The sequence below is a fragment of the Zonotrichia leucophrys genome, chromosome 12 (assembly GCF_028769735.1).
Source record: "Zonotrichia leucophrys gambelii isolate GWCS_2022_RI chromosome 12, RI_Zleu_2.0, whole genome shotgun sequence".
In the NCBI taxonomy this organism is placed as follows: Eukaryota; Metazoa; Chordata; class Aves; order Passeriformes; family Passerellidae; genus Zonotrichia; species Zonotrichia leucophrys.
This window is the reverse complement of record NC_088182.1, coordinates 16,738,715-16,752,238: the sequence shown is the minus strand read 5'-3', so window position 1 is coordinate 16,752,238 and position 13,524 is coordinate 16,738,715. Positions and strand designations below refer to the sequence as shown.

The 13,524-nt window shown below is 41.8% G+C and overlaps 1 protein-coding gene across 5 annotated transcripts in view; it reads right to left on the bottom strand.

Annotated features, from left to right (window-relative positions):
- Window positions 1-13,524, bottom strand: part of ATP2B2 (ATPase plasma membrane Ca2+ transporting 2) — a 402,969-nt gene that overhangs the window by 268,567 nt on the left and 120,878 nt on the right. The window lies entirely within an intron of this gene.

Below are 13,524 nucleotides of genomic sequence, written 5' to 3'. Positions count from 1 at the left end.
TGTTTAAGGCCCTTTGAACACCATGTGAAAACATCTTTCATTATAAATGAGGATTTCCCTGCAGACACCAGTAGGATCACATCTGCTTCAGCTTGGATTAGCATAAAGGAGTGACTGTCCCCATGCTCCTGCCATGGTGTCAGCTCTGCCAGGTTTGGCACGTCATGGGCTTAATTCAGCCTCCACCTTGTGCCCAAATGAACATTCCAACTATCCAAACACATTTCAGTTCCATATTGATGGCATTTGTTTGAGGCATAGCAACATCCTTTAAATATTCTCACTCTAATTTAGCTCAGTTCAGTTTGTGCAATTTACCTGGGACTTGCAGGACATGGACACCATTCCTTTATAAATCACATTTCAAATATATTGTGAAGGGTAATGCACAACAGAGTTCCAGGACCACAAAATATCCTCAGGCTTCCTCCCCCCTCATGGCTGTGGAAATCAGGGAGCTGATTTTGGGGCATGGAAAGATGGAGCAGCCCAGGGGAGAAGCACTGAGAGGTGAGAGTGCTTCTGAGAGGCTGGACATGCCCCAGCCGTGTCTGGGACCCCAAATCCCCTGCCCTGGGCTGAGCAGAGCAGGGGGGATTCTGCAGAGCTGCCCCAGCCCTGGGCCAGCACAGGAGGGACCTGGAGGAGCCCAGAGGAGGCTCCAGGATGGGCAGAGGATGGAGCAGCTCTGCTGGGAGGAGAGGCTGGCACAGCTGGCATTGTTCACCTGCACAGGAAAAGCTTTGAGGTCACTGAACTGTGGCCTTGCAGGGCCTGGAGGGGCTGCAGGGAAGATGGAGAGAGATGATTTACAAGTGACAGGAGATAGGGAAAAGCTTTACATTGTCAGACATTATGGTTAGATGGGACATTAGGGAAAAAATCCTTCCCAGTGAGGGTGCTGAGGCCCTCACACAGTTGCCCAGAGCAGCTGAGGCCCTCACACAGGGTGCCCAGAGAGCTGTGGCTGCCCCTGGATCCCTGGCAGTGCCCAAGGCCAGGCCGGGCAGGGCTGGGAGCACCCTGGGATGGTGGAAGGTGTCCCTGCCATGGCAGGGATGGAATGAGATGAGCTTTAAGGTCCCTCCCAAGCCAAGGCAGCCTCTGATGTGACTCTGTGCTATTGAATGCCAAGGGATGCACAGCCTTGCACTGCCCCACACAGTGGAGGAGGAACACACTGAACCTGCCTGTTACAAACAGGACCCTGTGTAGGACCCAGTCTGAAATCCCAGTCTCAAGACCCTGTCTACCAAAAAAAATATGACTTTTGGAACAGGTTTCTAACCTAATATTTATTATCAGGCTGTACCACCAGGTGGCAAGATTGCAAAATAAAGGAATTTTTTAAATTGTTCCTAAAACCCATTCAGTCAGGGCTGCTTCAAGGACCCCTGGCTGGGCCATGGTGATTGTTTTGGGCAAGTATTTAACATGTACCCACGTGGTCTGTAAAATAAATTATTTTAAGGTTTCTCTGTCACTCCTCATGTAGTCAACAGCCAAATGCAACAGGAGATTCCCAGCACATGACAAAGGAATTTGTGGCCACCAGCTGCACTCCTGTGAAGAACTTGGGTTTCCCACTCTTTTCATCCTCTTTCCGTGATAACCAGTTTAACCTTTTCAAAAGAGCCTAAATCCTGACATGACTGCAGGGAACCACATAATAAATGGGAATATGACTCAAAAAGATTAATAAAATTACTTTGCAAAGGGAGAGTAAGGACTTTACACAGAGTGTACTTACATTCATTTGGGTAATTTTTTTGCCATATATTTTCATTTATCTGGTTATATCCCAATTATCTATAAACCAAGACACAGTTCTAAGTTCTACACTAAAGGTGTGCCATGGACACATGAGCTCAGTTTAAAGGGCTGAAATTTATAGTATGTTATTTTAATTCAAAATTTAGGGAAAATATAAATCTCCAGTAACATCTTGGGAAACTCTCTCTCTAATTCCTTGCCCCTAGATCACAAAGGACACCATGTGAGCACCCAGTCCACATTATTTGATTTATTTATATCTATACACACAGAGATAGGCATATGGCTAAATAACAGGATATGAAATATTAGTAAAGCTAATACTGGTAACCACACCAAGCTGGTGAGAAACTCTACCTGACCCTGAGATATGCAACACAAAAGAAACAATGATTCCAGAAATAGTTTAGGGACTTTTTCCTTCCATTTGTAGCCTTGCACCTGCTCCATAACACACAGCTACACTTCACAGATGCTTAAAATATTGTCATTATCCCTGGAGCTAGAAGAAATTAGGTAGGTGTAAAATAATCAGAATGTCAAGCACATTAAATGTCAAGCATAAATAAGAACCAAAATTGGAATCTTTCAAAGATGCTGGTACTCCCACAGTTGGGCAAAAAGTGTTAACTTCAATAACTGCCACCATTTGGGACTTGTATTATTATACAAACCACAAAATTCTCTGCCTTAATGGCATCGGCCTAAAGATGATTTGGCATTGGAAAGTAGAAGTAAATGTTATCCAAAACATCAAGAAAACTTCCTGCCCCAAAATAGATTTTTATTTGAGACTCTTCAATTCAAACACTCCAGGGTATTGAAATTAAAAAGAGAAATAAAAAATCCAAAAGGCTTTGCAGGAGAAGGGAAGGATGAGTAATACACGAGCCTGTGTTACGTGAGATGGCACCAAAAATATAAACTGCAAAATAAACTGTCGAGTTATGTTCCCTCAACCAATAAAACAAAATAACTTCTTCAATCAACTTTTAGTTCCATAATCCAATCATCATGATAATTAAAATCAAGCACTCTTTCCCTAGTGAGTATATACTAACTAAATATTTTAATGTGAAGGTACCTAAAAACTAAATTAGATTGGAAATTCTTTCAAGAGAGATTTGCTTTCATCTAAGCTCACAGAATCCCAGCATAAAGTCCAGAAATCTAAACTGCAGTTAACTAAAATTTAAGCTTGAAAAAAAAATATTAAAACCCACAAAGCACATTATGCCATGCTTAGAGAGTAGCACCTCTTGTGAAATGTCCAAGGAAATCCACACAAGTGTTTTGGGGTTTTTGTCTGGAATCAACATCTCCTTTTCCTTCCACATTTCCTATTTAACTTTCTATATAAACCACATGACCAAAGCAGCTTTACAGGAGATTCAGAGCTTGGGAATGGGCTTTGCTTTGAGGGCTTCAGATGGGAAATTCCCTTGAAAAGAAAAAGACTGGATGTGGCACTTGGTGCCATGACCTAGTTGAGGTGTTAGAACATGGGTTGGACTCGATGATCTTAAAGGTCTCTTCCAACCTAGAAATTCTGTGACTCTGTGAAAAGTCTGGGGCCATGGAGAAGGCCATGGAGAAGGCCATGACCCCATCACAGAGATGTTCCCATGGCCAGAACACAAAATCCTGAGTATTTAGATGTTCACGTGGGAGAGATTCACACTCTTGGACAGAGGCAGGATGGAAACTTTTCTCATCCTTTCAGCCTTGGGGCAAGAGCTCTTCTCTTTCTGGGGAGAGCAGGAGCAGAATCCATGGACTGAAGAGGATCCAGAGGAGCAGGGCTGAGCTCAGCAGAGCATTTGGCCTCATCCAGAGGAATCTGCCAGCCCAGGGGAGCAAGGACATGGAGCTGATTTGCAGCAAGAGAGCATCAAGGTTGGAACCCCTCCACAGAACCTGAGGAGGGAAAACATCCCAGAACCCCAAACTTCCTGTAAAGCTCCAGAACACCCCACACACGCCATACCTCACCATCATGGGCTGGGCTGTGCTTCACATTTCTGGAGCCTGAGAGAAAACAAACTCACAAAGTTCTCCAATTTTACAATGAATTGATAGAATTAGGGCAAGACAGATTTAGTCCCCTGCTTTAAGGAATCAAGGCTCTCTGCACTGTTTGGGACTTGCTAACGTGCACTGCCAGGATTACCATCCCAGCTTAAGCCTCTGCTTCAAATCCCAAACTAACAAGAAAATACAGAGTATAAAGGTATTAATAACTGGAGTTTAAATTACATTAAAGGCTTTTCTGGCTTTCTTCATTGCCTTATTAAATAGTAAGAAAATAGAAAAAACAATCCAAAATTTTATAAGTAAAATGAGGCAGGGCCATATAGGTGAGCATTCTTCCTTGAGCTCTTCATGAAAATAACACTTTCTCTTCCTAGAGAGTACTGTGATCCAGCCACAGACTCAGGCAACTGAAGTATGTGTTCACATTTAAAAAAAATAATAAAATCAAATCCTCTTCATGTTCAAGATCACTCTCTAAAGCACTTACTCTATAAAAAGAAATCTGAGAGAGTACATACACCTGATTTATTTCAGGAGCCAAACAAAAATAACAAGAGTGCCACCTATCCTTCATTAGGAATAACAGAACTTCCTGTGGACTGACCTTGCTGCTAAAAACCCTGCACAACAAAACCTGACAGCTGAGAACATATAAAACTCTCCATCTGGGCAGAAACTTGAGGGAAAAAATGCAAAGGAGTGTTGCATGGAAAAGCAGGATTAAAAAGAAATACAGGAGGAGGAGGACTTGGGAAAAATAAACCTGTTAGGTATCAAAAGTATAAAATCCAAAAGATTAAACCCAGGAAAACTCAGGATGCTTTACAGCCTGAGGCCACATTTAGGGTTTCAGTAATGACTTTATGAAAATCAGTTTGTGTGTAACATGCAAGGAGCAAACTTGGTGTAGAAGAAGCTGCTGTACAGAGGCAGCAGCTGCCACTGAACAGGAGACAGGGAATATTTATCCAGTGCAGACAACTGGAGCAGCAGAGAGAGGTGGGAGGGTCATTATTTTCTCTTTTTTTAAGTTACAGCAGATATAAAAGTATTTTATACTATATTATATAATAATATATCCTATATATTGCTCATACAGATGAGCAATCTCAGCACCTATAACCAGGAAAATAAAATTAAATTATTGCACCTAGTGATAAACACATGAATATAGTTATTATATATAATAATTATTAATAAATATAAATGTACAAATGTATATGTCTATAAATATATATTTTCTCTACTGTTTTATATGTTTTGATATTTCATTTATTTATATTTATATAAATATATTATATAATATATATTTAAATAATAAATAATAAATAATATAGTATATTTTAATATATTTATAATATTTATAATAAATAGATTATATTATATATTTATTTTCAATTATATTATACAATATATATAGATAATAAATAATATATTCTATAATATACATTTAGATAAATATATTTTATTAATAAAAAAAGGAGAAAAGTTTTCCTTTCTGGTAAAGGGAAGGTCATGGCTCACAACCTGCTACATGTGATGAGGGAAAATCCATATATTTGCATCTATTAAAATCCAATAGATATTTGTAGGCTTTTCAAACTGTCACCCACAAAGGGAGTCACATGAAAACTAAGGCACTATGAGATAATACAGAAGGCCTTTGCTTTTCAGAAAAATCTGTGAAAATATCTGGGGAACCAGAGCTCATTTCTCCCTGCAGAGAGGGAAGGACATTGCACATTCTCCAGGGAATTCGACATGGAAAAGGGAAGAGCAGCAGAGCCAAGGGAAGGGGCAAAGTTCTTCCTGTGAAGTGAGGAGGGGCACCCGTGGAGAAGAGTGAAAAGGCCTTTCCAGCTGTGGGTGGACATTAAGGCAGGAGATGAATTTCAACATAAGTCCCCACAATACAATAAACACCTGAAAAAACAAATTTACTACTTTTACTGCTCAAATAGGGGAGCTCTGAGCTGATCCCCTCCCCACAGAAGTGAGGCTGGGATAAAATGTGACACGAAACTTGGCCTGACATGGGACAACAACCCTCCCATTTTCACACAACCGCACAGAGCAAAAAACAGTCAAATATTTGTCACCTCTTCTATGCAGACAGCCTGGAGAAGGCTCCAGGGAGAGCTCAGAGCCACTTCCAGGGACTAAAGAGGCCCAGGAGAGTTGGAGAGGGACTGGGGACAAGAGGGAAGGGTTTCAAACTGACAGAGGGCAAAGGTAAATTGGATATTGGGAAGGAATTCCTGGCTGTGAGGGTGGGCAGGCCCTGGCACAGGGTGCCCAGAGCAGCTGTAGCTGCCCTTGGATCCCTGGAAGTGTCCAAGGCCAGGCTGGACAGGGCTTGGAGCACCCTAGGATGGTGGAGTGACATGATCTTTAAGGTCCCTCCCGACCCCAACCATCCCTAATCCACCATCCGCTGCCTGTAGGTTGGCCAGAAACCTCTCGAGGGCGAAGAAATATTTTTAAAATCGAGTGGACAGCCAATGCTGACAGCTAAACAATCATCTGCACTAAATTTCCCAGGAAACTGAGGTGTGAGACACCAAGCTCCAGGAAGCATTGCTTGCCAAGCAGATCTTCCTCGGAGACATGATTTACAGGATAAACAAAATGCGGTGTCGTGTTGGAAAGTAATGGAGGTTACCTCAAACCTGTCAAAATTCACAACTTCAACCTCCCCTAAAGTATTGCAACTGCTTCACCGTAGGAAAAAGGTGGGAAGGAGTCCAAATGAGAGCTGCAACCTCTCCAAAGAGCACAATGTGAACTCAAATAAAAATCACTCCATCAAGCTCCCCAGCAGAAGCTCCACAGTGAGAAGCCCTTATGGATTGATTTACACATAAACCAGCAAATGATGGTTTATCTATGGAGGGAGCTTTGCTCCAGTGGTTTATATAATATCAGTCCCTAAGTATAATTACAGCTATATAATCAATCAAGGACTGCATGTTATTTTACTCTTGTACAGCTCTGTTTGGAATCACATCCAAGACATTTAAAATTGTACTCGAGTTACAGCTTAAAAAAATCTGCTGTATGGTCTCATCAGAGAAGTTTCAGAAGGATGCTATTAATAAGTATTTAGACAAATACAAAGAATGGCAAAAAAGCAGAAGTGTGAAAAATATTTCCCATTAACATGTGCATATGGTTTCACTCAAAACAAATTTTCTTGCAGGAAACATGTTTATATAACAATATTAAGTTGTTACATTACCAAACTGGCGGTAAGTTTATAATGGGGCCATTTTGATTTAGGCACCGTAAAAATTTCAGCTGGAAGGCAAAAATTTCGAATGGATATGGAAATAATGGAAGTAAAGTCCTGGAGGAAAACTATTTGAGAGAAAAATGATCAAGACAAAAGAAACAAAGTGTTGTTTCTGAGCTCTGATGCCAAAAGCCCAAGGAAAGAGGAGGGAGATTGGGATTCAGCCTCTACCTCACACAAAGATGTTTAAGACAGTTCCATTAATTGCTGCCAGAGCAGTTAATCTTAAATTCTTTCTGCAAACTTTCAGTTTTAAGTGGTTTTAAGAAGCTCATCAAGCAGCAGGGGCCACCTGTCCCCAGGCATTGTTTGAGCACCCAAGTCCTTGTCAGCCTCACCAAAGCATTATTTGAGTAGCCAGCTGCAACAGGATTTTTAAGCAATTTTTAATCTAGCTCCATGCTTGGATGAAATAAACAATTGTATAGAAGATTCTGTTGTAAATGTCAATTTTTTTTTCTTGGCATTGACTTGCTTTTGGGATCTGGATTAGCTTTCAGGCTCGGCAGGACCAAAGCAGAACTTATACGTGATAACACTAAAAACGTAATAATGCAGGAATTTCTGTGTGTGAGCATTAACAGGAGAGACTCACCCAGGGGAACAATCCAAACTCTGTGAGTTTAACACTTCTCATGCACCAAAGGAGAGACCAACACAGGTATGAGTGTCCCCATCCTGGGAAAGTTTGGAGTTACTTCTGATGGAGGAACAAAACTCCCCCAGCTGGGCTGGTCGGGTGGGGAGCCCCTGGCACAGGTTGAGGCTGCTCCATGATCCTGGAAGTGTCCAAGGCAGGTTGGACAGGGCTTGGAGCAGCCTGGGATGGTGGAAGCTGTCCCTACCCATGGATGAGGTGCCACTGGATGAGCTTTAATGTCCCTCCCAAGCCAGGGAAGCTCAGGGATTTTAAAGGCACGTCCCTGCTTGGACAGGTAAAGCCCAGAACCATGTGTACATGCTGGTGTTTACAGCCCTGCCCTGAGGGGCTAACCCAGCCTTGGAGCAGGGGAATTCTGCAGTTTATGGCAATTAAGGAAAGAGCAGGTGGGAAAATGAGGCAGTGGCTGTGTAGCAGGAATGTTCTTGGGGCTGGGGATTGGAGGAAGCACAATGGCACACCCACGCTGCTCAGGGCAGAGCGACACTCTCTTTGGGGATGCTGAGAAAAAGTCAAAGAGAGAAAACTCTCCAGGAGGAAAAGCTGATGCACAAACCCTCCCAGCAGGTGTTCAGTGCTGGGAGAAAGACAGGTGCTCTCAGCATTGTCTTCTACCAGGGGTAAATGAGACTGCAAGAGTATTTTTCATTATTTTCAGAGATTGAGAGGATAAATATGAAACCAGTGTGACAACTTGCTACTCTGGGAAACAAAAGGGGTACATTTGTCAGCAGCTGTATGTGTACATTATCATTTCAGCAGTGACACATTAAATATGGATTATTATGCTGGGAAGGAGCAGCACCATCCTGCAGCACCATCCATATTGAAGCCTTGCAGGAGGGCATCCGAGTAACTGCAGTAAAAACATCATAAGGAAAAATCCAAACCCATTATATTCAGTATTTATACTTGTTTATCACATTAAATATTTACTCTTTGCTCTCTGATTTGAAAATATCAGATGCAATGCTTGTTGCTTCTTATCTAGCAAATACATAAGGATAAAAATAGGTAAGATAAATCCCTCAATAGCATCCAGAGCAGCTAAAGAAAGAGGACAGACTCTCCATATATGAAAGAAGAAGCAGGCACAGAGTTTAAAACTCATCTCCCTCCAACTCCAGTCAAGTGAACTGAAAAGGCCACTCGGAGGAGGGAGTCCCACATGAGTTGATTTGCTCTGTGGATTGCTGTCACTGTCATATTTTCTGAAAAATCCCCTTGCCCAGGATTATTCTCCTGGGAAGCCGAGAAACCTCAGAGAAAAAGGAAAAACAATAATTATCTCATTTTGCTTCTCCTGTGTTTTGCTGATTTGGAATGTAATTTGGAGATTGTTTATCCAACAGGTGATTGATTGATTGGTTCCATGTGAATTGTTTTGACTTAATGACCAATCACAGCCAGCTGTGTCAGGGCTCTGGAAGGAGCCACAAGTTTTCATCATCATTCTTTGTAGCCTTCTGTCTGTATCCTTTCTCTATTCTTTAACATAGTTTTAGTATAGCATTCTTTTAATATAATACTATAAAATAATAAATTATAATATAATAAAATAATAAATTAGCCTTCTAAGAACATGGAGTCAGATTCATCAATTCCTCCTTCATCCTGGGGTCCCGGAAAATACCACGGATTGCAGGAAGGTTTGACACCATTTCCCTGGAAAAGCAGGGCACTCTCCCAGCCCTGAGCAGCAGCATCCTCCCAGAGAGCTGAGAGCTCACCCATTTTCAGAGAGTCAGCCCAGAGTCACCCTGGTTGTGGTGCTTTTCCAGCCTTTGTCACCGTGGGTGTCTAAAGCAGCGCATCCTGGACACTGCAGCACCAGCAGTGTGTGAATAACCGTGATGGATGAGTTTAAAAGGTTCTCTGCAAAGCTTCCTTGAGACCAAGGCAGTTTTCGTTGTCTCCTCCCTCTTTGCAGCCATTTCTGTGTGCTCTGCAACCCTTCTTTCCCTCACACAATTACCCAAAGCCACCAATAAAGCACCAACTGCTCAGTGAGCTGCTGCAGATTGCTAAATGATGGCTTGCACAGAGCTCATCAGCCTGACTTGGATATTGCAATCACCAATAATCATTTAGATATTTCATGCAAAATGCCATCCTATTCCTCTCTCAGAATTACCAACCTTCAAAATCTCCTTCCTAAGCCCATCTGAATTAGTCAGAAATAATGGGTTCATTGCTTTCCAATTAATTCAACCTGGCTTAGGAAAAAAACCCCAGATTTTATTTGCCTCTGAAACAGTGGCAGTTCCAGATTTCTTGTACTTGAAAGAGTCTCTGTACAAGTTATAATACCTGCCCAAATGTCTGTTCCTTTAAAATTAGCACCTAAAATTAAAAAAAAAACATTTTCCATATCCTGCAGGATTTCCTTATCTGCTTAACTCCTCAAGGGTTTGCTGTAAATGAGGTGAAGAAATCTAATAATGGGGCATATGAAAAAATAACCCTCCTGACCTTGTTCCAGGAGGAAAAGACATTTAAAAGGTACATGCAAGGTACAAAAAGGCACACTGGGAGCAGCAGTGGGAGGTGTGTCAGCTCCCCCAGGCAGGACACAGAGCTGTGCTCTACCTGCAGGGAGCAGACAGGAAGGTCCCCAAACCATCACGGTTAATTTATCCCATGGCACATGGAATATCCAGCTTGACACAGCAAAACCAGTGAGAACCAGGCTGTGGCTTTGCCCTGTCCCTTGCAGCCTGCTGGGAAGGAGCTGCAGCTCTGTCTGGGCACAGGAACTCCTGTGGTTATCAGCCCAGCTGATGGAGAGCAGGGGGAGTGTGACAGTGGTCACAGGGGTTTTCAGGTGAGGGAAGACATGAGAATGCTGACTCCATGTTCAGAAGGCTTGATTTATTATTTTATGATATACATTACACTAAAACTATACTAAAAAGAATAGAAGGAAAAGTTTCATCTCAGAAGGCTAGCTAAGCTAAGAATAGAAAGGAAAGAATGAAAACAAAGGTCTGTGGCTCGGACAGAGAGAGAGAGAGCCAGCTCTAAATCCTAAAGAAAAGATTTTTCCTAAAAGATGTCTGCAACAGTCACACACCAGGGGGTTATGGAGTCCCTCACAGGCAGCTCCAACAGCAGCTCCAGGATTTGCTCTTGAAGCAATTCTTGAAACAACCCCACTTTTTTACAGAGCAAATTTTGGCTGGAGTTGTCAGGCCTACGTTTCTCTGCAAAGGATATATAGCTGGGAAGGAAAGGCAGGAAGGTCATGAAGAAATTCTGCTCTGGTGAAGGTACCCAGACATCAAGCAGCCATTTGGGAAGAAGAGAAAACTGAAATTAAATTGAAATTTTTCCCTGTGAGGGTGGGAAGGCCTTGGCACAGGTTCCCAGAGAAGCTGTGGCTGCCCCTGGATCCCTGGAAGTGTCCAAGGCCAGGCTGGACATGGGGGTTTGGAGCACCTGGGACAATGGAAGGTGTCCCTGCCCCATTCTAGCATTCTATATACTCTATATATTGATTCTATAAACTCTCTTCCTGAGCAGGAACATCTCAATGCCAAGATTTGCCCTATGAAGGAAAATTCTGTTGAGGAGAAACCTTCTCTCATCACCATTTATTGTCCCTAACTCCATCCTGCTCTCAAAGCTTGGACCCAGAGAAGATGGATTTCACATAAGAGTGAAAGCTGGAATGGAAATAACCCTTTGTAAATGATGGATGTGCATTACACCCTGAAAATTCCTCTTGGAAAATGACAGACAGCTCCAGCTACAGTCTGAGGCATTGGATGGATTGTGTGAGTGCTGCCAAAGTGCAGAGAACTCAAAAGGTCAGGACAAAGACCTAGAAGGAAGACGAGGAGGCAATCGCATTACTCCTCAATTTTCAACAAAATTAGAATTTCTAAACTACATAGGATGTATTATTAATTTTCAACTTAAAGACCATGCAAATACTCAGGAAAACAGGTCTAGTGATAAAAATCACTTTGCTCTTCAGAGCATTAAAGCAACCAAACACTGGAGTCCTCATGCTCTGTCCTAACCGCAACATTGACCTGGAGAACAACCTGAGACATTCATCATTTTATTCACAAGATTGTCTTAAAATCACTGTTAAACTCACTTAATGCAAGGATTTTATTTTTTTCTGAGGTCCTAATTTTCCCTTATCAAGGTTCTAGAGAATGATTTAAAACAATTGTACAAATAGAAGAATAGCTTATTTAAAACCAGAACAAAATTGACAAAACATTCCCATCTAATTGAGAGTGGCAGGAATAACCATCATGGAAAGAAAGTAAGGCTTGGTTTGTTTATCAGTAAATAAAGCAACTCACCAAACATCTGAAAACACAAAAAATGCTTTGGGAATGCTACGGAAAAAATTATCTTAATTGAAAAATAATGGCTTGTCTGAATTTTATTTTCTTTGCATCTTTTAAAAGAAAATTCAGACAGCTCTGCTCTCACACTGAATCTGAATATAATTGCAGTGGATCAGGATGGTTCTCACAGCAGAGATGACATATCAGTGGCACGCAGAGCCTGATGTGGATCAGGATAAGGGGGAAGAGCAGAGCTCTCTCCTGCACAGCATTTTTCATGCACACTCTACATGCCCACAATCAAACAGCACAGTCACCTTGCTGAATAATGAATGGCAAAATGAAAAGAAAATTAAGGAGCAGCGAGCAAAGGAGAGGAGATTGAAGCTGACATTTGCAAGGAGAGGAAGTCACAGAGAGGTTCCCAGTGGCTGCTCCAGATGGCTGCAGCTATTTTGGCCAGACTACCTGGCCAGGACTGAGCTGAGCACAAGGGGATGGGAGGAAGGGAAGGAACAAAGGGACAAAAACAAGCACTGATAATGGGATTTGGAGCCCGCAGGCCACATAATTCTGGAGCTTGTGAAGAAGAGAAAGTTACAAAATAAAATAGTAACCATTTAGGGAAAGGAAACCAATTACCACTCAGGATTAGACAGAAATTTCTTTTGGCCACTGTATGGATTCATTATCTCTCCCGTGCCTGGCTTTCCATAAACATAATTAAATTGACTATTTCTTATGAGTAAATCTTACATGTGCTTTAGGCCACATAAAGCATCTTGCCATCTAATTGTATTTTTCATCTGCACTTTCCCCCATCGAACTCCCTTACAGAACTGGGAAAAAAGGAAAAGCTCTTCTGTATAGATTCATCTTTTTTTTTTTGTTTGTTTGTTTGCCTCAAGGTCCAATGCATATTCTAGCTGTCAAAAGTGATTTCCCTGCTCACTGAGCAAATATTCTCAACAAGGATTTTCTTTTTTATTTCCTACTATTAAACAATGATTTTACAGACACAGGTAATAGAAATGCAGGCAGGTCAGAGTGCATCAAAGATTTATCTCTGGGCAGGAAGTCAAGTTTCATTAAATATAAAAATGATGTTTATGTAAGTGGAACGCAGGGTTGCTGTGAGTTGGCTTTGGGACATAGGTGACAAAGTTGCAGCAAAATGATGAAAAACACAACAAAAGCCAGTAGGAACCTCACATGACCCCAAGCCTGTATGGTAGGTGAATATTCCATTTCCAAAAGACTGTTTTAAACAATATATCAAAATATATTTAAAGATCTGAAACTGGATGAAGTCTTAAGTCCTGATGCCTGATAAAACCGAATCTTTTGTACTGTCTAGCATTGGGCATAAGATAAGAAATAAACCACAACGAAAATACAAGTGAAGCGAGTGCAGAAGTGGTGTGAAGCAGGTTGGTGGCTGACAGCAAGCTGTGAGC